The 24,892-nt window shown below is 46.4% G+C and overlaps 1 protein-coding gene across 2 annotated transcripts in view; it reads left to right on the top strand.

Moving 5' to 3' along the window:
• Positions 1 to 24,892, top strand: part of LOC123749183 (uncharacterized) — a 67,012-nt gene that overhangs the window by 12,684 nt on the left and 29,436 nt on the right. Inside the window, exon 2 of one of the 2 annotated variants that reach the window (XM_045731290.2) lies at positions 23,426 to 23,536. The exons of the other annotated variant lie outside the window; for it this stretch is intronic. The gene's annotated coding sequence lies outside the window, so the exon portion shown is untranslated. Of the gene's footprint in view, positions 1 to 23,425; positions 23,537 to 24,892 lie in introns of those variants that run through there. 2 annotated transcript variants of the gene reach the window in all.

The raw sequence follows: 24,892 nt of genomic DNA, 5'->3' as shown, positions 1-24,892 counted from the left end.
ACAGTTTATCACTGTAAGCAAGGCCTTACAGTGTATCACTGTGAGCGGGGCCTTACAGTGTATCACTGTAAACAGGGCCTTACAGTGTATGACTGTGAGCAGGGCCTTACAGCGTATCACTGTAAGCAGGGCCTTACAGTGTATCACTGTGAGCAGGGCCTTGCAGTGTATCACAGTAAGGAATGCTGAGAAACCTGTAATTAAGTAACTCGCCCTGAGGGTGTGTTGCTTAGGTAACACAACTGATGTGTCAGCAACACTTAAGCCGCCAGAAGCAGGTGTGTGTGTGGCGGGGGAATGCAGGAGAGGCGCGTTCACCCGCTACACACCTGCGGTTACACCTCTGGATGTATATATATATACACTTAAAAAGGTAACTTTATGCCTGGACTATGTTGATGAGGGCTTGTTGATCAGTGAGGGTTGTGCGTTGGCCTCCAGAGGCTGATAGGCCTTAAGTCCAACGTTAAACCAGTCACAATAACATTGCAGGCGTCGCGAGAACCCCTTAGAAGAACCCTCGATACCCCTAGAACCTCTATATACTTCATGGGGGTTCTATAGAGCCGTGGTTAACGCCTTTAACTCAAAATCGAAAGCTCCCCCAGGTTCGATTTCCGCGCAGGACAAGAGATGGGGGGGGACCTGTTGCGTTTATCCAACTAACATAAAATAGGCACACAGGAGTTGGGCAACTGTTGGCGGCTCCGTCTTGGGGAAAGGTCAGTAGTTGGCCTAGGGAAAACACCATCAACCCAACACGCTTCCTGGCCTCGACCATGAGAGCTTCGGCTACAAGTAGCATGGTAGTGGTGGCCGGAATGGTAGTTGGTGGAAATGGTGGTAAAGAAAAAAACGTTTGGTGTGGGCTAATGGTGGTAGCGCAAGTATATTGAAGCGTTAATGGTGGTTGCTGTTGTAATGGCCTTAATAATAGTAGTAATAATATCACTAACCAGCAGCAGTAGGATTTGTTTGTCACTGAACAAACCAGTACAAAACGTTGTTGCAGCATGTGATAGACGTTGGGTGGTGGACTGGGGACGGCTTGGCGGCCTCTAAGAGAACAGGAAGAGGAAAAGAGAGAGAGAGAGAGAGAGAGAGAGAGAGAGAGAGAGAGAGAGAGAGAGAGAGAGAGAGAGAGAGAGAGAGAGAGAGAGAGATAGAGAGAGAGAGAGAGAGAGAGAGAGAGAGAGAGAGAGAGAGAGAGAGAGAGAGAGAGAGAGAGAGAGAGAGAGAGAGAGAGAGAGAGAGAGAGAGAGAGAGGGGGGGGGGGGGGGGCAGGGAGGGGGGCAGACAGGTGTGTGGGGCCTGGGGCCAGCGGGGCGGGGCCGGCCAGGTGCCTTATCAGAAACAAACCCCGGGGGCTCTCCAGGGCGGGAGAGACAAACTCCCCCTGCGGTGCCCTAGCTACACCGTGGGACGAGCTATGTGTGTGTGTGTGTTCACCTCTCGTGTAGTTCTTTCCCCCCCCCCCCCCCCCAAACAATTTCACAATCCGTGTGCGTAGTCTGACTACTCTCGAGAGGTCATGCTGAGTCTTAAGTCCTCTGACGGTGATCAACAACTTCCTGTAGTTCCTTGTGGCTCATTTGGGTACTTGGTTGCTATTTGCGCCACCTCCCTCGAGTCTTTCCCCACGTCGCTATCTAACTTATCAATCACCTCGAGTATTTTGTAAGTTGTGATCATTTCTCCCATGTTTCTTATCAACTTCAGTGACACGAGGTTTAGGTTCTCTAGTTTTGTCTTGTAGCTCATTCCTGCCATCTGCGAGACCTGTGTGAGATGTTTCGTGCGGTCGCTGCATCCTTGAAAGCTGGTCTAACGGTGATGGTGTATATACAGGCTTCAGGAATGACTCGCAGATTCCTGAATGCAGTCCTTACGTTAGCCAGTCTTGCGTCTGAAGCAGGTATTACCGAGTGTGTGACTCAGGAGCCAGCACTGGTGTGGGGGTCTAGTCCATGGAATATTTTGCTCTCTTGTCCGAATTAGTGGAGCCTTTTCTCCTCACTAATGACACCTTGAGTTTGGCTTTCTTTCTTAGGCATACATTTTTTTTTTATTTTTTTTTTGGTATTGTTTAGAACTAAATTCTATCAAGTACTTCTCGTACTGGGATTGGGTGGTTATAAATAGGAGCTGCCTCGTATGGGCCAATAGGCCTTCTGCAGTTGCCTTTGTTCTTATGTTCCGTCCACTCTTAAAGTCTGGCACAGTCTTCTAGCGGTTGTCATTAATTTTGTGTGATCTTCATGCCTCAGATCTTCGCTCTCTAATTAGATCATATGGGTCCCAGTGCTGACCTACTCCGCTAATAACGTTTGACCACACAGATAATTAGTTTCTCACTGTGACCCAACCACTTGGGCTGGACGGTAGAGCGACGACCTCGCTTCATGCAGGTCCGCGTTTAATTCCCGATCGTTCATGGGGTTGGGTACCATTCCTTCAGGCCCAAAATCCTTATCCTGACCTCCTTCCCAGTGCTATATAGTCGAAAATGCTTGGCGCTTTCTCTTGATAGTTCCCTTCACTGTGACACAATGCTTCTATTAGGAACTCTTCCGTCCGCTGAAGTCCCTTCCATACCATCCCGGCCTTTCTCAATATTGTGGACCCATTTTCTATAGACCCTGTGTCTGAGGCCCATCTGTGGAAAAAAAATCGGTGTCTATCCGTCGTGTTTCGATACCCGTCACCCACTCTTAGAGCCCTCTGCGGTCTGCTGCGGTCTGTACTGTACTGTAGAAGGAGAGGGCTTCTTAGAGCCCTCTGAGGTCTTTGGGGCGGGTCTTCTTAGAGCCCTCTGAGATCAGCGGGGCGGGGCTTCTTAGAGCCCTCTGAGGTCGGCGGGGCGGGGCTTCTTAGAGCCCTCTGAGGTCGGCGGGGCGGGGCTTACTATTACTGGACCGTTGCCGTCGTGTCATTACATAGAGCCTTCCAGCCAGGTGTTCCAGAACTGTCTTCTTATCTTCTCCATCACTCAACACGCAACCGACACCGCCTTGTGGTTTAGTGCCCCCCCCCCCCCTCTCTCTTACTCTTTGTGTACTATTACTGTACTCACCTAGTTGTACTCACCTAGTTGTACTCACCTAGTTGTACTTGCGGGGGTTGAGCTCTGGCTCTTTGGTCCCGCCTCTCAACCGTCAATCAACAGGTGTACAGATTCCTGAGCCTATCGGGCTCTATCATATCTACACTTGAAACTGTGTATGGAGTCAGCCTCCACCACATCACTTCCTAATGCATTCCATTTGTCAACCACTCTTGACACTAAAAAAGTTCTTTCTAATATCTCTGTGGCTCATTTGGGCACTCAGTTTCCACCTGTGTCCCCTAGTGTGTGTGCCCTTTGTGTTAAATAGCCTGTTTTTATCTACCCTATCAATTCCCTTCAGAATCTTGAATGTGGTGATCATGTTCCCCCTAACTCTTCTGTCTTCCAGCAAAGTGAGGTTTAATTCCCGTAGTCTCTCCTCTTAGCTCATACCTCTCAGCTCGGGTACTAGTCTGGTGGCAAACCTTTGAACCTTTTCCAGTTTAGTCTTATCCTTGACCAGATAAAGACTCCATGCTAGGGCTGCATACTCCAGGATTGGCCTGACATATGTGGTATACAAAGTTCTGAATGATTCTTTACACAAGTTTCTGAATGCCGTTCGTATGTTGGCCATCCTGGCATATGCCGCAGATGTTATCCTCTTGATATTGGCTGCAGGAGACAGGTCTGGCGTGATATCAACCCCCAAGTCTTTTTCTTTCTCTGACTCCTGAAGAATTTCCTCTCTCAGATGATACCTTGTATCTAGCCTCCTGCTCCCTTCACCTATCTTCATTACATTACATTTGGTTGGGTTAAACTCTAACAACCATTTGTTCGACCATTCCTTCAGCTTCTCTAGGTCTTCTTGAAGCCTCAAACAGTCCTCTTCTGTCTTAATCCTTCTCATAATTTTGGCATCGTCCGCAAACATTGAGGGAAATAAATCTATACCCTCCGGGAGATCATTTACATATATCAGAAACAAGATAGGACCGAGTACAGAGCCCTGTGGGACTCCACTGGTGACTTCACGCCAATCGGAGGTCTCACCCCTCACCGCAACTCTCTGCTTCCTATTGCTTAGGTACTCCCTTATCCACTGGAGCACCTTACCAGCTACACCTGCCTGTCTCTCCAGCTTATGTACCAGCCTCTTATGCGGTACTGTGTCAAAGGCTTTCCGACAATCCAAGAAAATGCAGTCCGCACAGCCCTCTCTTTCTTGCTTAATCTTTGTCACCTGATCGTAGAATTCTATCAAGCCTGTAAGGCAAGATTTACCCTCCCTGAACCCATGTTGATGGGTTGTCACGAAGTCCCTTCTCTCCAGATGTGTTACCAGGTTTTTTCTCACGATCTTCTCCATCACCTTGCATGGTATATAAGTCAAGGACACTGGCCTGTAGTTCTGTGTGTGTGTGTGTGTGTGTGTGTGTGTGTGTGTGTGTGTGTGTGTGTGTGTACTCACCTAATTGTACTCACCTAATTGTGCTTGCGGGGGTTGAGCTTTGGCTCTTTGGTCCCGCCTCTCAACTGTCAATCAACAGGTGTACAGGTTCCTGAGCCTACTGGGCTCTATCATATCTACATTTGAAACTGTGTATGGAGTCAGCCTCCACCACATCACTTCCTAGTGCATTCCATTTATTAACTACTCTGACACTGAAAAAATTCTTTCTAACGTCTCTGTGGCTCATCTGGGTACTAAGTTTCCACCTGTGTCCCCTTGTTCGTGTCCCACCCGTGCTGAAGAGTTTGTTTGTGTGTGTGTGTGGGTGTGTGTGGGTGTGTGTGTGTGTGTGTGTGTGTGGGTGTGTGTGTGTGTGTGTGTGTGTGTGTGTGTGTGTGTGTGTGTGTGTGTGTGTGTGTGTGTGTGTGTGTGTGTGTGTGTGTGCGTGCGTGTGTCCTCAGCTGGACAAAGAAAATTACCAGTTGTTATCTTATGTTATTAAAATTCTCAAAAACTCCTGAAAACAACAAATGCCAATGAACGAGACAAACAAAACTGGGATTTGTTAGTCACGCTGAAACATCTCTTGGAGGGTTGTCGTTGTAGGCCGGTAGGCCTAAGGGAAACAACCTTAACATTCAAAAACATTACCAAGAATCGAGGCCTAAAATAGACGATGAATGCAACAAAATAATTCAATAAGCAAATCGCAGTTTTTATTTACATCAGTTTTGTGAAGGACTCAAGGGGCTCTAGGAGAGATAAGGGGGCTCTGGGAGAGATAAGGGGGCTCTGGGAGAGATAAGGGGGCTCTAGGAGAGAGAAGGGGGCTCTAGGGGAGAGAAGGGGGCTCTAGGAGAGAGAAGAGGCTCTAGGAGAGAGAAGGGGGCTCTAGGGGAGAGAAGGGGGCTCTAGGAGAGAGAAGAGGCTCTAGGAGAGAGAAGAGGCTCTAGGAGAGAGAAGGGGGCTCTAGGGGAGAGAAGGGGGCTCTAGGAGAGAGAAGAGGCTCTAGGAGAGAGAAGAGGCTCTAGGAGAGAGAAGAGGCTCTAGGAGAGAGAAGAGGCTCTAGGAGAGAGAAGAGGCTCTAGGAGAGAGAAGAGGCTCTAGGAGAGAGAAGGGGGCTCTAGGGGAGAGAGAAGGGCTCTAGGGGAGAGAGAAGGGGGCTCTAGGAGAGAGAAGGGGGCTCTAGGGGAGAGAGAAGGGGGCTCTAGGAGAGAGAAGGGGGCTCTAGGGGAGAGAGAAGGGGGCTCTAGGAGAGAGAAGGGGGCTCTATGATAGCACCTGTGTGAGACGGTATATCCGGATAGCACCTGTGTGAGACGGTATATCCGGATAGCACCTGTGTGAGACGATATATCCGGATAGCACCTGTGTGAGACGGTATATCCGGATAGCACCTGTGTGAGACGGTATATCCGGATAGCACCTGTGTGAGACGGTATATCCGGATAGCACCTGTGTGAGACGGTATATCCGGATAGCACCTGTGTGAGACGGTATATCCGGATAACACCTGTGTGAGACGGTATATCCGGATAACACCTGTGTGAGACGGTATATCCGGATAACACCTGTGTGAGACGGTATATCCGGATAGCACCTGTGTGAGACGGTATATCCGGATAACACCTGTGTGAGACGGTATATCCGGATAGCACCTCTGTGAGACGGTATATCCGGATAGCACCTCTGTGAGACGGTATATCCGGATAGCACCTGTGTGAGACGGTATCCGGACAATACCCATCTGAGTCGGTATCAATTTAAGGAGATTCTGGAAAGGTTACCATGTGCGTCACGTATTCTAACTGTTAATAACGAGAGATTACCACATATTTTGCAAGTTCGATTTTCGAAGTGCTTAAAGATCAGATTTTTTAGTCAGAGAAAATTATTTCTGCTGTTTGTGCGTGAAGGGATTTTAGTTAGTTCCATTCACTTGGGTTCTAGGAGACTCGAACCGTGGACCCCACGTCTGTGAGGCTAAAGCTCTATCGACCGAGCTATAGAGTAGTCTTCCAGAAGAAAAAACAAGTAATCTTAAAAAAAAAAGTTTATTTCCACGGAAGTGTAGATAAGAATCATAGAATTAGTTGTTTAATCCCAAATCCTGATCTCTTCCCAGTGTTATATAGTCGTAATGGCTTGGCGCTTTCCCCCTGATGGTTCCTCTTCCCTTGCTGGTACACTGTCCACAATTGGTATATTAACTATGATGAAGCAGACGGCACATCTGCTCAGCCTGTTTTAAACAAGCTGCCTGTTGGTGTGTTAAGAGCGGTTACTGCTGACTGACAACACCGGTCCAGTGGGAACAAGATGGGCATATGACGGTGATTGAACGCTGAATTAACTTTGATAATGTAGATTCAACGTTACTCGTGCATGTTTTCCCCGTTGGGAAGTGCGTTGTCTCTCGAGTAGTGTTGAGAGTTGCATTTAGTTGTCAAATTCTTCCACATGTGGTGGAAAGATTTAATTCCTGCCTTCATTTTGATCATTATTCTGCATCTGGCAGTACCAGCCATCATTCACATGACTCCCTTTTGTATTGTTTCTATAAAATCAAAATTTGAGGCTATTCTATGAGTGCTAATTCTAGTGTTTTAGCCAAGTAGTACGTACATTTCTTAGTTACAAGATACGGCAATTAATAAGAAATACAAAAAAATGTTAAGTACATTATTCTAGTATATTTACCAGTGATATTAAAGTGCTCGCCAGATCAAAAATTTTGTCAGAGACAATAAAATCTGAGCCTATGATGTTGTTCACTAACATGTTCACTACTGATACACTACGGTATGCGTACTGCCCCCGGTAGTCAAGGTGCTGAATATTAACCTGAAAACTAAGGTGGCTGGAGATATAATTTGTTAGTCAAGAGTCCTACTTTTGATTTTTGTCTGTAAAAAAATCTTTCTCCTGATTTTCTTAACTTAAATTTATTTTGATTTTTGGTAATTTAAAAAAAAAATTAATTTTCATAATTTAAATTGATTTCCTTAGCTTAAATATTTTCTGAAACAATGTAAGGCCACATTCAATATTTTTATAGACGAGACTCGTGAGGCTAGAGAAGTCTGTGGGAACACATTATCGGGCAGTGAAAAATAATACATAAGTTAAATACTGTGGTCTGCCCTCACGATAATAAATGTGCATAGGACAAGTGGGGATATGATCACAGTGTACAAGATTCCACAGAACACGATAAGGTAGACGGGAACAGACAATAGGATCGTCGGAAAATTGGCTGGACCAGAGCACCGGAACACTGGCAGACAGTTCAGAAACCGGATCTCGACACTCACAGCTTAGCGAGCAGCTAACACTATGCAAGATGAGCCAAAATATAGAGAAGTTTAACAGAGTTCGAGAAATTAAAAACAAAACACAGGTCGTAAACACTTGTTGTCTTATAGAATAACACGAGAAACAGTGCCGGTGGTGACGCCAGTCAGTGATTCATGACAAGAAGCAGAATGCTCCCACGTATAACATAATCCTTTTACCATGGACAGCAAAACACGATTGTGCCATGTTACCGAATGAGTACTTTTGTGGCTAGCTCAGCTCACCTTAGGCCTAGCCTATAGTTTTATAGAGGCTCCATGGGTTTCGTGTCCGATGCAACTTTTGGGCTAGGATGTTTTTTTTTTTTTAAACAACCACGCGGAAGCTTCTCCCGTACGTGCTTGTCATGTTTATTTTCTCAGTCACAACCAGGCAAGTAGCGGCACCAGCCGACGCACCTCCCTGCCTGACAGTTGTTCAACTTGCCAGATTCATTTCTCTACGATATAAATGTTCATTGTAATGTCTCTGCAGTTGCACTTATATCAGCCTCCATGCTGTCAAATTCTTAGATGTATAGAGAGTTAAAGAGATAGCAGAGCATGATATTGTTAAGAGAGTGGGCGTTTACCCGAAGGAAGGATCCGCCTCCAGCGAGCCGACGGTTCTCGCAACACAAGAAAATATTCCCGCCGTCTCTGGACTCAGAGCCCAGGAGGCGGCCCGCCAACACCACCGCCGGCGCCTCGCTGGCCACACCTACACCGCCGCCACACTGGCCACACCTACACCGCCGCCACACTGGCCACACCTACACCGCCGCCACACTGGCCACACCTACACCTCCACACTGGACACACGCCACACCTACACCTCCACACTGGCCACACGCCACACCTACACCGCCGCCACACTGGCCACACCTACACCTCCACACTGGCCACACGCCACACCTACACCGCCGCCACACTGGCCACACCTACACCTCCACACTGGCCACACCTACACCGCCGCCACACTAGCCACACCTACACCGCCGCCACATCTACACCGCCACCACACTGGCCACACCTACACCGCCACACTGGCCACACCTACACCACCGCCACACTGGCCACATCTACACCGCCACACTGGCCACACCTACACCCAACTTGATCATTGATGCGCAGTAAGAATAATGATGGTGCAGAAGTCTAAAGGTTTCCACAGGAGTTAGGAAGTCTTTCAATAAATACAGATTCACCGCTATTTTTAGACCAATAGCCTCAAGAATCTGCACACCAGTTATTTGACAGTTGAGAGGCGGGTCCAGAGAGCCAAAGCTCAACCCCCGAGAGCACAACTATATGAGTACCACTGCCACTTCCTACTGTACTCACCTAGTTGTGCTTGCGGAGGTGGAGGGAGGGAACTTCAGCTCTTTGGTCCCGCCTCTCAACCATCAATTAACTAGTATATACAAGTTCCTGAGCCAATTGGGCTCAATCGTATCTATTGTGTGATGCTCTTAAAGCTGCAGCACACGTCATAGGTTCAAAATGTCATGGGGTTCAGTGAGTCATATGGTACAAAATGTCATGGGGTTCAGTGAGTCATATGGTACAAAATGTCATGGGGTTCAGTGAGTCATATGGTACAAAATGTCATGGGGTTTCAATAAACAATTGGTTCCATCATGTTCAAAGCTTCAACGAGTAATAGGGTTTAATCATAGGGATCAAAATATGACGAAGTTCAAAGTGCCATGATGTTCAACGAGTCATGGGTTTAACGAGTCGTCAGGTTTAATGAGTCACGACGGTAAACGAGTCGACGGGTTTCAGTTCGAGTCACGTGGTTCAACATATGACTGTCGAACTTCCCATAAGTCTCAAGGGAAGACAGTGTTAAAGACAGCACCATCAAGCTGTCAGAGGCTGTCTGTTGGCTCCTGATCACAACCGCTGTTATGTCATAACTGTAACATCACATACTTGCCAGTCTTTTGTAATTGGACTGGTTGTAGAGCTGTCTGAAGTGTTGTAGAGCTGTCTGAAGTGTTGTAGAGCTGTCTGAAGTGTTGTAAAACTGTCTGAAGTGTTGTAGAGCTGCCTGAAGTGTTGTAGAGCTGCCTGAAGTGTTGTATAGCTGTCTGAAGGGTTGTAGAGCTGCCTGAAGTGTTGTAGAGCTGCCTGAAGTGTTGTAGAACTGCCTGAAGTGTTGTAGAGCTGTCTGAAGGGTTGTAGAGCTGCCTGAAGTGTTGTAGAGCTGCCTGAAGTGTTGTAGAGTTGTTTGAAGTGTTGTAGAACTGTCTGAAGTGTTGCAAAACTGTCTGAAGTGTTGTAGAGTTGTTTGAAGTGTTGTAGAGCTGTCTGAAGTGTTGTAGAGCTGCCTGAAGTATTGTAGAGCTGCCTGAAGTGTTGTACAGCTGCCTGAAGTGTTGTACAGCTGCCTGAAGTGTTGTAGAGCTGTCTGAAGTGTTTTAGAGCTGTCTGAAGTGTTGTAGAACTGTCTGAAGTGTTGTAGAGTTGTTTGAAGTGTTGTAGAGCTGTCTGAAGTGTTGTAGAGCTGCCTGAAATGTTGTAGAGCTGCCTGAAGTATTGTAGAGCTGCCTGAAGTGTTGTAGAGCTGCCTGAAGTGTTGTACAGCTGCCTGAAGTGTTGTAGAGCTGTCTGAAGTGTTGTAGTGCTGTCTGAAGTGTTGTAGAGCTGTCGAAAGTGTTGTAGAGCTGTCTGAAGTGTTGTAGAGCTGCCTGAAGTGTTGTAGAGCTGCCTGAAGTGTTGTAGGGCTGCCTGAAGTGTTGTAGAGCTGCCTGAAGTGTTGTAGAGCTGCCTGAAGTGTTGTAGAGCTGCCTGAAGTGTTGTAGAGCTGCCTGAAGTGTTGTAGAGCTGCCTGAAGTGTTGTAGAGCTGTCTGAAGGGTTGTAGAGCTGCCTGAAGTGTTGTAGAGCTGTCTGAAGTGTTGAAGAGCTGTCTGAAGTGTTGTAGAGCTGCCTGAAGTGTTGTAGAGCTGTCTGAAGTGTTGTAGAGCTGCCTGAAGTATCGTACAGCTGCCTGAAGTGTTGTAGAGCTGTCTGAAGTGTTTTAGAGCTGTCTGAAGTGTTGTAGAACTGTCTGAAGTGTTGTAGAGTTGTTTGAAGTGTTGTAGAGCTGTCTGAAGTGTTGTAGAGCTGCCTGAAATGTTGTAGAGCTGCCTGAAGTATTGTAGAGCTGCCTGAAGTGTTGTACAGCTGCCTGAAGTGTTGTACAGCTGCCTGAAGTGTTGTAGAGCTGTCTGAAGTGTTGTAGTGCTGTCTGAAGTGTTGTAGAGCTGTCGAAAGTGTTGTAGAGCTGTCTGAAGTGTTGTAGAGCTGCCTGAAGTGTTGTAGAGCTGCCTGAAGTGTTGTAGGGCTGCCTGAAGTGTTGTAGAGCTGCCTGAAGTGTTGTAGAGCTGCTTGAAGTGTTGTAGAGCTGCCTGAAGTGTTGTAGAGCTGCCTGAAGTGTTGTAGAGCTGTCTGAAGTGTTTTAGAGCTGTCTGAAGTGTTGTAAAACTGTCTGAAGTGTTGTAGAGTTGTTTGAAGTGTTGTAGAGCTGTCTGAAGTGTTGTAGAGCTGCCTGAAATGTTGTAGAGCTGCCTGAAGTATTGTAGAGCTGCCTGAAGTGTTGAAGAGCTGCCTGAAGTGTTGTACAGCTGCCTGAAGTGTTGTAGAGCTGTCTGAAGTGTTGTAGTGCTGTCTGAAGTGTTGTAGAGCTGTCGAAAGTGTTGTAGAGCTGTCTGAAGTGTTGTAGAGCTGCCTGAAGTGTTGTAGAGCTGCCTGAAGTGTTGTAGGGCTGCCTGAAGTGTTGTAGAGCTGCCTGAAGTGTTGTAGAGCTGCCTGAAGTGTTGTAGAGCTGCCTGAAATGTTGTAGAGCTGCCTGAAGTGTTGTAGAGCTGTCTGAAGGGTTGTAGAGCTGCCTGAAGTGTTGTAGAGCTGTCTGAAGTGTTTTAGAGCTGCCTGAAGTGTTGAAGAGCTGTCTGAAGTGTTGTAGAGCTGCCTGAAGTGTTGTAGAGCTGCCTGAAGTATCGTACAGCTGCCTGAAGTGTTGTAGAGCTGTCTGAAGTGTTTTAGAGCTGTCTGAAGTGTTGTAGAACTGTCTGAAGTGTTGTAGAGTTGTTTGAAGTGTTGTAGAGTTGTCTGAAGTGTTGTAGAGCTGCCTGAAATGTTGTAGAGCTGCCTGAAGTATTGTAGAGCTGCCTGAAGTGTTGTAGAGCTGCCTGAAGTGTTGTACAGCTGCCTGAAGTGTTGTAGAGCTGCCTGAAGTGTTGTAGAGCTGCCTGAAGTGTTGTAGAGCTGTCTGAAGTGTTGTAGAGCTGCCTGAAGAGTTGTAGAGCTGCCTGAAGTGTTGTAGAGCTGCCTGAAGTGTTGTAGAGCTGTCTGAAGTGTTGTAGAGCTGTCTGAAGTGTTGTAGAGCTGTCTGAAGTGTTGTAGAGCTACCTGAAGTGCTGTAGAGCTGCCTGAAGTTCTGTAGAGCTGCCTGAAGTGTTGTAGAGCTGTCTGAAGTGTTGTAGGGCTGCCTGAAGTGTTGTAGGGCTGCCTGAAGTGTTGTAGAGCTGCCTGAAGTGTTGTAGAGCTGCCTGAAGTGTTGTAGAGCTGCCTGAAGTGTTGTAGAGCTGCCTGAAGTGTTGTAGAGCTGCCTGAAGTGTTGTAGAGCTGTCTGAAGTGTTGTAGAGCTGCCTGAAGAGTTGTAGAGCTGCCTGAAGGGTTGTAGAGCTGCCTGAAGTGTTGTAGAGCTGTCTGAAGTGTTGTAGAGCTGTCTGAAGTGTTGTAGAGCTGTCTGAAGTGTTGTAGAGCTACCTTAAGTGCTGTAGAGCTGCCTGAAGTTCTGTAGAGCTGCCTGAAGTGTTGTAGAGCTGTCTGAAGTGTTGTAGGGCTGCCTGAAGTGTTGTATGGCTGCCTGAAGTGTTGTAGAGCTGTCTAAAGTGTTGTAGAGCTGTCTGAAGTGTTGTAGAGCTACTTGAAGTGCTGTAGAGCTGCCTGAAGTGTTGTAGAGCTGCCTGAAGTGTTGTAGAGCTGCCTGAAGTGTTGTAGAGCTGCCTGAAGTGTTGTAGAGCTGCCTGGAGTGTTGTAGGGCTGCCTGAAGTGTTGTAGAGCTGTCTGAAGTGTTGTAGAGCTGTCTGAAGTGTTGTAGAGCTGCCTGAAGTGTTATAGAGCTGTCTGAAGTGTTGTAGAGCTGCCTGAAGTGTTGTAGAGCTGCCTGAAGTGTTGTTATAGCCTAGTAAAACAATATATATACAGTTTTATCAAACAGAAAACGAGGTTGGTCGAACCGTCCCGTAACAGAAGCGACCAGCCCAAGAGGAGCGGTCAAACCGGAAGGGACAGATTCCTGTGGCTTCGTAGGACCCCCATATTCCTCCCTAGGAGGGGTTCCCAGGGGGTCATATAATCTCACAGCTAGAATACTCAGTTCTCCCATCCCCCTTGACCAGAAGAGAGGGATTACACCCACGTTCAACTGGCTTCCAGGTCATCGTAGCCTACGTAGTCCCTCCTGGACGTCTAGAGGCTGGGTTTCTGCGCGGGAAAAGAAGGAAAAACGGATCGTAGGGGGGACTAAACTATAAAGAAATAAAGTCATTTAATAAGAAACCTGAGAAATGTTCCGGATCCCGTCTTAATATCTGTGTCTGGTTGTCTATCTCATCTCTCTCTCTCTGGGAGCAGAAGGAAGGGGATGAGAAATGGGAGCTGCCGCAGAGGGGGAATAATCCATACTTGGTAACTCGTCATATGAATGAAGTAGTTCCCTAGGGCGATTTCTTGCTTTCTGCGCTCTTCTCCACCACTCTACACCAGGCTCTATACCGCCCCTCTACACCTGGCTCTATACCGCCACTCTACACCCGGCTCTACAGTTACTGCCCCAGCTATGTACCTATTGCCTTGCCCTACACTGATGAATTACTGTGTAAATTATTACCCAGTTTAGTATTTTAGCCTTTCGGGGCAGCCCGGGATCATCAACAAAGGCCAAATGCTCATTAATCCAGCCGCCAAACCCCCTGTTTGTGAATTAAGAATTGTTTATACCAACCCGTCCTCAGACCAAGTCCATTCCACCTAGCAGCCCGTCCTCATAAACAAAGGCCAAAGTCCATTCAACCCGTCCTCACACTAGGCTGTTTAAATCAGCGGCCGTCCTCCCCAGAGGCATTCATCAATTTTAACAAATTGTGTATTAAAAATTGGTTTGTTCTTATATATAAATTAATATTATATATCAAAATTCTATGTATAGTTAGGCGTAGGTTAGGTTAGGTGTTTAGGTTCCTGCTTGATGGGGTTTTGGGAGTTCTTCTACTCCCCAAGTCCGGCCCGAGGCCAGGCAGAGTGAGACTTGTGAGAGTTTGGTCCAACAGGCTGTTGCTTGGAGCGGCCCGCAGGCCCACATATCCATCACAGCCCGGTTGGTCCGGCACTCTTTGAAGAAAATGATCTAGTTTTCTCTTTCATGTCCACGATGAAACTAAGATGTTCACGGTTGTTCCGGCAATATTTTTTATAGTCGCTGGGAGGATGTTAAACAACCGTGGACCTCTGATGTTTGTACAGTGTTCTCTGATTGTGCCTATGACACCTCTGCTCTTCACTGGTTCTATTCTGCATTTTCTTCCATATCGTTCACTCCAGTATGTTGTTATTTTACTGTGTAGATTTGGGACCTGTCCCTCCAGTATCTTCCACGTGTATATTATTTGGCATCTCTCTCTCGTCTCCTTTCTAGTGAGTACATTTGGAGAGCTTTGAGACGATCCCAATAATTTAGGTGCTTCATTGCGACTATGTATGCCGTATATGTTCTGTTGGCGATTATTTGCATTTGAAGTACGTGGGTGAAGCATTTATAAAATTGTAGTTCGAACAGAGTACGTGAGCAAAACACTTGTTCCGGAAGTGTTCGGATGTTATCAGTTGCGAGTCGTGAGTAAACCGCTTTTCATTCATAAACAGGGGGTTCGGCGGGTGCATGGAATGGACTTTGGCCCTTGTTTATGAGGACGAGCTGCATTCAGCAGACCATCGCCCTCAACGTTAATGGGGAACCATTACGTATTGCGAGACTGAGGCTTCATCTGCGCACCTTGACCGCCACTACACGGTCTTATCACAGTTTCTACGGTCATTGTGAAAGTATTAATTTAAGGCTTGACGGTGGGGGATTGATGGCGTTCTTGATGGTGATGATGCAACCATTGTGACTCTCTCTCTCTCTCTCTCTCTCTCTCTCTCTCTCTCTCTCTCTCTCTCTCTCTCTCTCTCTCTCTCTCTCTCTCTCTCTCTCCTAAATCGTCGAGGGGCAAGCATGTGAAAGTGGCAAACTGTTCCCACTGGTATTCTGGCGACTCCGACAAGACCATGTTGGCCATACACCCCACAGGAATCGGGGTGCAAAGTTCTAAGTTTGCACCCAAAGTTCTATAACATTCTAAATTATAGGCATGGATAATGAGAGAGTTCAAGGGACGTGCTTCCTTCCATGTCCACCAGTTACAGGTGATGGAATGACCTTTATGTATTTACCACTGGTGATGTAAGCGACTCGAAAGGTCAATGACTATACAATGATGTCTACTGGGACTCCGGGACCCCCTTCACCTGTGTGGTCCGTGTGCTGGGACTCCGGGACCCCCTTCACCTGTGTGGTCCGTGTGCTGGGACTCCGGGACCCCCTTCACCTGTGTGGTCCGTGTGCTGGGACTCCGGGACCCCCTTCACCTGTGTGGTCCGTGTGCTGGGACTCCGGGACCCCCTTCACCTGTGTGGTCCGTGTGCTGGGACTCCGGGACCCCCTTTACCTGTGTGGTCCGTGTGTTGGGACTCCGGGATCCCCTTTACCTGTGTGGTCCGTGTGCTGGGACTCCGGGACCCCCTTCACCTGTGTGGTCCGTGTGCTGGGACTCCTTGACTGCTGCTGAGTTGTTACTCGAAGACTTGACTTTCCTTGAAACCGAAACAGAAAGCAAAACTCTCCTCTTTGTGATGATTGGAACTCGATACTGTTATAGTGTCTCGAGTTGATAAGATCACCGCACTGGAGAACCGCGCGAGGTTAACACTCTCTCTACGGCCAATTGTGGTCAATAGTTATAAGAGGAGTAGACAGGTGTGGGAGTGTGACAGGTGTGGTAAAGTGCCGAGATTACTTTAGTGGTCACCTGAGCGCTCAACTTATAGACAATCACGTCAGACAAAAGAGCACAAGGTGAAAGCTATTCTATTATCACGGGAGATAACAAGACCCGAACACCACATCCATGCCCTGGTCAAGACCCGAACACACCATCCATGCCCTGGTCAAGAGCCGAACACCACATCCATGCCCTGGTCAAGACCCGAACACCACATCCATGCCCTGGTCAAGACCCGAACACCACATCCATGCCCTGGTCAAGACCCGAACACCACATCCATGCCCTGGTCAAGACCCGAACACCACATCCATGCCCTGGTCAAGAGCCGAACAGATTTAATTCTTGTAGAGGTTTGGCCTCTACTAAAATAAGGATTAAATTTTAGTTGACAAATCAACTACGGGCTCACCATAGCCCGTGCTACTTAGGACTTTTTGTTCCAGGTAGCTAATCTTAAACAACAACAACAACATCAACAGTATACAAATCACGTTAATACAAAAAAATAAATGTCAGTGAACTTTTGAAGAACTGAAGAACCTCAAACACAGGCAAATCGTGAGGAAAATCTTTGGAGTAGGAGAGTGGGATTCGAACCTGGATCCTGAGGTTTGAGTCCACTGTCCTGCTCCAAATCTGTCCCTCATACACCTACCACTTAAGTGTATATTTATTAGATATAATATCTAAGTGTATTAGGGTGTATTTAGTTTCCACAATTTTACAGTGAATTATTTACCTGAGAATAAGTCATATTAACAAGATAACACGAAACGTCTCACGACGAAAATACAACTTTAAGGACTAATATATATACAAATCATTCAATGAAATTATATATATATATAAATCACAACTTCAGCACTCTCAGTCAACAGCTTCTAGGGGTTATAATCAAGGGCCAATATTCCTGTCAAGTCACAGTTGTGATCAACCTGTTTCGTTCAGCCACAAGTGTCATGATCTGTAGAAGTTTGTAGGAATAAAGTTTCTGGTTTTGTAAGACTCTTGTAATTTTTATGAGTTATTTTCTTCTAATTTTTATTATTATTTGATTAATATTATTACTAGAAGTGATAGTTGGAGTAGAGTGAGTAACCTGAGTATGGTACTGGACACCACCAAGACATGAGGTAATCAGGTAATGAGTGAGTGAGTGAGTGAGTGAGTGAGTGAGTGAGTGAGTGAGTGAGTGAGTGAGTGAGGGGCTCGGCCGAGGAACGAGGCAAGTACTCGACCTATTAAGGCATAGTGACGTCATGAGCCACTGCCTCTGTTACCACAACAACACTGTGAGGGGGGGGTGAGTCAGTGTGTACTCACCTAGTTATGCTTGCGGGGGTTGAGCTTTGTCTCTTTGGTCCCGCCTCTCAACTGTCAATCAACTGGTGTACAAATTCCTGAGCCTACTGGGCTCTATCATATCTACATTTGAAACTGTGTATGGAGTCAGCCTCCACCACATCACTGCCTAATGCATTCCATTTATTAACTACTCTGACACTGAAAAAAATTCTTTCTAATGTCTCTGTGACTCATCTGGGTACTAAGTTTCCACCTGTGTCCCCTTGTTCGTGTCCCACCCGTGCTGTATAGTTTGTTTTTGTCCACCCTGTCAATTCCTCTGAGAATTTTGTAGGTGGTTATCATGTCTCCCCTTACTCTTCTGTTTTCCAGGGACGTGAGGTTCAGCTCCTTTAGCCTTTCCTCGTAGCTCATTCCTCTCAGTTCCGGGACGAGCCTGGTGGCATACCGCTGAATCTTTTCTAACTTTGTCTTGTATTTAACTAGGTATGGACTCCAGGCTGGAGCTGCATATTCCAGGATTGGTCTGATATAAGTGGTATACAGTGTTTTAAACGATTCCTTACACAAGTTTCTAAAGGCAGTTCTTATGTTGGCCAGTCTAGATTATGCCGCTGATGATATTCTTTTGATGTGGGCCTCTGGGGACAGGTTCGGTGTGATATCAACCCCAAGATCTTTCTCTCTATTTGACTCTTGCAGGATTTCATCTCCCAGATGGTACCTTGTGTTCAGCCTCCTGCTCCCTTCGCCTAATTTCATTACTTTATACTTCCCTGAGTTGAACTTTAGCAGCCATTTTCTAGACCATTCCTCCAGTTTGTTCAGGTCGTCCTGTAGTCTCTATCTACCTTCATCTGTCTTGATTCTTCTCATAATTTTTGCATCATCAGCAAACATTGAGAGGAATGAGTCTATACCCTCTGGAAGATCGTTTACACAGTATTAGAAACAGGATGGGTCCAAGTACTGAGCCCTGTGGGACTCCGCTGGTGACATCTCGCCACTCTGATGTCTCCCCTCTCACAGTTACTCGCTGTTTCCTGTTGCTTAAGTACTCCCTTATCCACTGGAGCACCTTCCCTTTTACTCCTGCCTGTTGGTCCAACTTTTTTAACAGCATTTTATTGGGTACTGTGTCGAAGGCTTTCTGGCAGTCCAGGAAAATGCAATCTGTCCACTCTTCTCTTTCCTGCCTAATTTTTGTTGCCTGGTCATAGAATTCTATTAAACCTGTGAGGCACGATTTACCAGTGTGTGAGGGAGTGAGGCAGTGTATGAGGGGGTGAGGCAGTGTGTGAGAAGCTGAGACAGTGTGTGAGGGCGTCAGGCAGTGTGTGAGGGAGAGAGGCAGTGTGTGAGGGAGAGAGGCAGTGTGTGAGGGAGAGAGGCAGTGTGTGAGGGAGAGAGGCAGTGTGTGAGGGTGTCAGGCAGTGTGTGAGGACGTGAGACAGTGTGTGAGGCAGGGTGTGAGGGAGGTAACCTGTCAGTAAAGACATAACGGGGCTTGTCTAGACTGGTTCACCCCCTCCCAGCCTCCCAGACAAACTCCTGTACCTAGTCATGATGCCCGCTACAACCGGTCCTTCTAATAGCACGTCGCAATTTGGACGTACACTTAACCTAAGCCCAGACACTGTCGTACTAGAAAAATGGTAGATTTGGCGAAATTGTCACGCTATCCCGTTTTCTGTTGGTGGGTCCTCTGGTTGGTTAGGATAAAGGCACTTTAGCACGACAGTTTCTTGATGTTGGGAAGAATCTGTTATCATGCTGTTGTTGACTTGTTATCATGCTGTTGTTGACCTGTTATCACACTGTTGTTGACCTGTTATCATGCTGTTGTTGACCTGTTATCACGCTCTTGTTGTCTATTGTTTCTACACTAATCTCCAATGGTGTCAAGCTACAAATGTACAAACAGCATTGAAGGTTTTAAAACTATGAAGTTGCAGTGCACTGTACAGCTGCAATACGTGTAAATAATCCGCAATACGCTGTAAATAATCCGCAATACGCTGTAAATAATCCGCGATACGTGTAAATAATCCGCAATACGTGTAAATAATCCGCAATACGTGTAGATAATCCGCAATACGTTGTAAATAATCCGCAATACGTGTAAATAATCCGCAATACGTGTAGATAATCCGCAATACGTTGTAAATAATCCGCAATACGCTGTAAATAATCCGCAATACGTGTAAATAATCCGCAACACGCTGTACAGCTGCAGGAAAGTACCGTTGTGGATGACGAAGTACTTCTTTAAGGGGGGGGGGGGGGGCGGCCAGCCTCCGCCAGGCACTTCAACTTCTGACATTTGTCGCTCCCTCGAGCACTCACACTCACACTCACTCACACACACACACACACACACACACACACACACACACACACACACACACACACACACACACACACACACAGTTAAACACAAGACAAAGTTAGAGAAGATTCAGCGGTATGCCACCAGACTCGTCCCGGAACTGAGAGGAATGAGCTACGAGAAAATATGCACCTCACGACACTGGAAGACAGAAGAGTAAGGGGACACATGATCACTACCTGCAAAATTCTCAGAGATATGATAGAGCATATCATATCTACACTTGAAACTGTGTATGGAGTCAGCCTCCACCACATCACTTCCTAATGCATTCCATTTGTCAACCACTCTGACTAAAAAAGTTCTTTCTAATATCACTGTGGCTCATTTGGGTACTCAGTTTCCACCTGTGTCCCCCATTGTTCGCGTACCACCCGTGTTAAAAAGGTTATCCTTATCTACCCTGTCAATTTCTCTGAGAATTTTGGAGGTAGTGATCATGTGTCCCCTTACTCTTCTGTCTTCCAGTGTCGTGAGGTGCATCTCACGCAGACTTTTCTCGTAGCTCATTCCTCTCAGTTCAGGGACGAGTCTGGTGGCATACCGCTGAATCTTCTCTAACTTTGTCTTGTGTTTAACTGTGTGTGTGTGTGTGTGTGTGTGTGTGTGTGTGTGTGTGTGTGTGTGTGTGTGTGTGTGTGTGTGTGTGTGTGTACTCACCTATTCACCTATTCACCTATTTGTGCTTGCAGGATCGAGCATTGGCTCTTGGATCCCGCCTTTCCAGCTATCGGTTGTTTACAGCAATGACTCCTGTCCCATTTCCCTATCATACCTAGTTTTAAAAGTATGAATAGTATTTGCTTCCACAACCTGTTCCCCAAGTGCATTCCATTTTTCCACTACTCTCACGCTAAAAGAAAACTTCCTAACATCTCTGTGACTCATCTGAGTTTCCAGTTTCCACCCATGTCCCCTCGTTCTGTTATTATTACGTGTGAACATTTCATCTATTTCCACTTTGTCAATTCCCCTGAGTATTTTATATGTCCCTATCATATCTCCTCTCTCCCTTCTTTTCTCTAGTGTCGTAAGGTTCAGTTCCTTCAGCCGCTCTTCATGTGTGTGTGTGTGTGTGTGTGTGTGTGTGTGTGTGTGTGTGTGTGTGTGTGTGTGTGTGTGTGTGTCTTGTCCCTTAACCTGTAGTACATAATAATAATTAAATATTACTAAAAAAATATATTAATCAAAGTAATAATAATATTTCAAAATAATAATATTGATAATAACGATAACTAGAATAATAAATATTAATAAAAGGGAACAAACCTTAAAACAACGTACAGTAACCTCCCCTCTCCCCCCCCCCCCACCCTCCTATACCCCCCCACCCTCCTATACCCCCCCCCCCACCAACAACCATTCACCCCCCCCAACCAACAACCATTTCCCCCCCCCCTTTCACCCCAGACATCTCATTGTACTGTAATAACCATTTACCCTCCAAACATGACCTCTTCCCCCCCAGCTCCCCCCCCCTCCAGCTCCCCCCTCCCTCCAGCTCCCCCCCCCTCCAGCTCCCCCCCCCCTCATCTCAACTCCTGATATCAGATGACTCAGCCCCTGACGTCATTCAAAGCTGTCTATGACGTAACACAAGTTATGGTGAAGATTCATGTTATTTGATCACTATTCGGGTAAATAGTGAGTAGGCTACAGTGTTGGTGCATCTCTATGGTATGGTGATAAGAGAAGATGATGTCTAATTGTTTATATATATATATTGTTTTTGGTGGGGGGGGGGGAGATAGTGGTGGAGGAGGGGGAGGCTGATGGTGATGTGGGTTATGATTGTAGTTACCTATCATTAAGTGCCATCACCTACCCGCCAAACACACACCGAAACTACGACGTTGGTACAACGTTCGAGCAAGTTTTAACACCACCTAACCAGTTATAACAACCAATATAGCAATTTGTAACAACGTTCTAATACGTCATAAACACGTTAAGCCAAGATGTAACAACTTTATTTCAAGTTGTAACAAGCGGAAAATAGAGACAGTTTCGGTTTGTGTTTCCAGGGTACTACCACAATCAGCAACCATCCACCCACACCACCCTTCCAAATACCCATACCCCTGTCACCTTAGCCCACCCCCTTAACACCAATACATAAGGGAGGGGTGGTAGTGTAGTCATGGTGTAGCTGTCTGCCTTAAGGACAGACTCATGGAACACTCAGCGGTGTTCCTGAGAGAGTAGCAGACTGGTAAGGAACAGCAGGAGGAGGGAGAGACAAGGAGCCGCTTAGGTAACAGTGGTGATTTCAACGCACCGTCCCTGTAGATACTGATCAACGCACCGTCCCTGTAGATACTGATCAACGCACCGTCCCTGTAGATACTGATCAACGCACCGTCCCTGTAGATACTGATACTTGCTCTAATGCCTGCAAAGTACAACTATTTTCTTCAGTTGCAGCTCTTGCTACGAAATATTTAATATAGATGTTTAGTGGAAATTTATTTTCTTAGTTCAGTCCACAAACTTAGCTCCTTTTAAATTATTTGAGAAGTGATTTAATACCATTTAAATGTGTCCAGCGTTTCCAGTTCTCTCCTTGTATTATTATTATTCAGTCTTGATAACCCCTTCTTCCTTCGCAGCTCTATAGCCCATTAGCCGGTAAACAACATTATATTAACCGAAGGTCACATGCAGTATTGTTCTTTTAAGGGGCAGGATGTTTGTAAACAATGAGACCGTGTGAGAGTGAGGAGGTTTGTTTGTAAACAATGAGACCATGTGAAAGAGAGGATGTTTACAAACACCGAGACCACGTGGTTGTGGAACTTTAAACCCGAGTCTGAACCGGACATTGCGCTGCCAGCCCCCAGCCCCGGTATTCATGAACACTACAGTTCTTTTACTAAGCGTCTTGTCACAGCTGTAGTACTACGCTGAGAACCACATCGTTGCACGTGTTAAGCGCCAGTACCTCCCTCACACTTACTCTCTAGAGTCCTGTCAGGACTCTGGGCTTACCTAGGCCTACATGTCACTCTTGTAACATAGGCCTACCTGTCTCTCGTGTAAAATAGAGCAGGCTTCAACCTCTACAGCTGCCTCTCCCTCCCACCCCGACCTATCCTCAGGTAGGATCGTTGAAAATGGCGGCCGACGTCCAAGACTCGGTCATTAGTGTTCAAGAATTGTGTATTAAATAGTTTTTTCTCGTATGTAAATTAATGTTATTATATATTTGAGGTTTTATGTATAGTTAGTCATAGGTTAGGTTAGGGTTTAGGTTCTGTTGGCGATTATGTGTATCTTAAGGTACGTGGGTGATGTATTTACGGAGTTGCAACTCGAATAGTTTGTCAGCGAAGGTGACAATAGTTCGAGAAATGGTCGAAGGTCATCAGTTGTGAGTCATTCTCCCCCATACTGTCTGAGTTGTTCTCACTATACTCTCTGTTGCTCTCACTATACTCTCTGTTGATATCACTATACTCTGTTGATATCATTATACTCTCTGTTTATCTCACTATACTCTCTGTTGCTCTCACTATACTCTCTGTTTATCTCACTATACTCTCTGTTGTTCTCACCATCCTCTCCTTGTTTCCACCATACTCCCGTCATAATCTAACCAGCAGCAAGATATAATGTTAAAAATATTTACGCCAGGAACTTGAAACACATCACAACTTGATGGCCTTGTGTCCATATTAGTCAAAACATTCCTCAAATTATTCCAGAATTTGAAAAATGATACATTAATATTGTTTAATTAAGTTGACAAAGAGTTTATCATCCTTTAAGTAATTCTTCCCATTTTCTTTGTCCTTTTTTAGGTCAGTACAAGATGGTGACGAGGTTGGACCTGCAGTCCTGTATGAGGTAGGCTAGACGGAAGGTTGTGTACTGTCTCTGTAGGTCTGTAGGGACCTGCAGACCTACAGTAGGAAGGTCAGACAGGAGAAGGCTGAATCTTATATATATATGTGTGTATATATACTTTGTTATAGAACTTGATTCAGTTCCATGCTTCACTCATGTCACTCCTTACTAGAAGAGAATGTAAGTGTAGCTTATTCATTTTCTCTTCACGAGGAAAGCCTCCAATTCCTGGGATTAACTTTGTCATTCTTCTCTGTCCGCCTTAAACAGAATCTCTTCATTCTGTAGCACAGAGATTAAAATTGAACTGTATGATCTAAATGCAGGGCTATAACGCTTTTATAAATAACTCTCAGCATTTTTTTTTAATACATCACGCTTCGAAGACCTAATTAGCCTCCGCAGACTTACACAGAGAGGTCTTTATCGATTGACCTGAGTAGACGGCGGTGTTAACACAACACAGCGAAAGACCCAGTACACAGCTGAGGCTGTGTACTGGGTCCTCCCAGTACACAGCTGAGGAGTACTCCAAGGGGAAGGCTGTTAACCATCTGTCGAGCGTGACCTTGAAGAGGTCATCCTCAAGATGATTATCGGGACTCTTAAAAATGTTTTCAATATTTTCCTTATATATGTGGGAGGTATGATGTAGGGGGTGGTGGTGGTGGGTGGTAGAGGGAGTTGGAGTGGTGGTTGGGGTGGTAGCTGGGGTGACGGGGGGGTGGTAGGGGTGGTGGTGGGGGGTGAGACAGACGGATTTGAGCCTCATAGAGTTGACATTCTGGTGTGTTGGTGAGGGGGGGGGGAGGGAGGGGGTGGGGGAGGGGGGCGTGGTTGGGGGTGTTGGGGAGGAGGAGGAGGAGGGGTAACCGGGGAGCTAGTGTTAGTATGTCACGGCCAACCACCCCAACATATTGCCCGCTACCTCACACACACACTTCTCACTCTCACACCTCACACACACTTCTCACTCTCACACTCTCACACCTCACACACTCACACCCTCTCACACCTCACACACTTCTCACTCTCACACTCTCACACTCACACCTCACACACTTCTCACTCTCACACTCTCACACTCACACCTCACACACTTCTCACTCTCACACTCTCACACTCACACCTCACACACTTCTCACTCTCACACTCTCACACTCACACCTCACACACTTCTCACTCTCACACTCTCACACTCACACCTCACACACTTCTCACTCTCACACCTCACACTCTCACAGCTCACCCTCTCACACCTCACACTCTCACACCTCACACTACCTTACACACTTCTCACTCTCACACCTCACACTACCTCACACCTCTCACACCTCACACCTCGTGAAGCTAAAAATAAATGCCCTGAAAACTCGCAGGTTTGCAAGAACATGGCCAGAAATCAGGACTAAACTATGAAG

This window comes from Procambarus clarkii, chromosome 22 (assembly GCF_040958095.1).
Source record: "Procambarus clarkii isolate CNS0578487 chromosome 22, FALCON_Pclarkii_2.0, whole genome shotgun sequence".
Lineage (NCBI taxonomy): Eukaryota > Metazoa > Arthropoda > Malacostraca > Decapoda > Cambaridae > Procambarus > Procambarus clarkii.
Note: the sequence above shows the minus strand (reverse complement) of the source record. Positions and strands in the feature narration are given on the sequence as shown.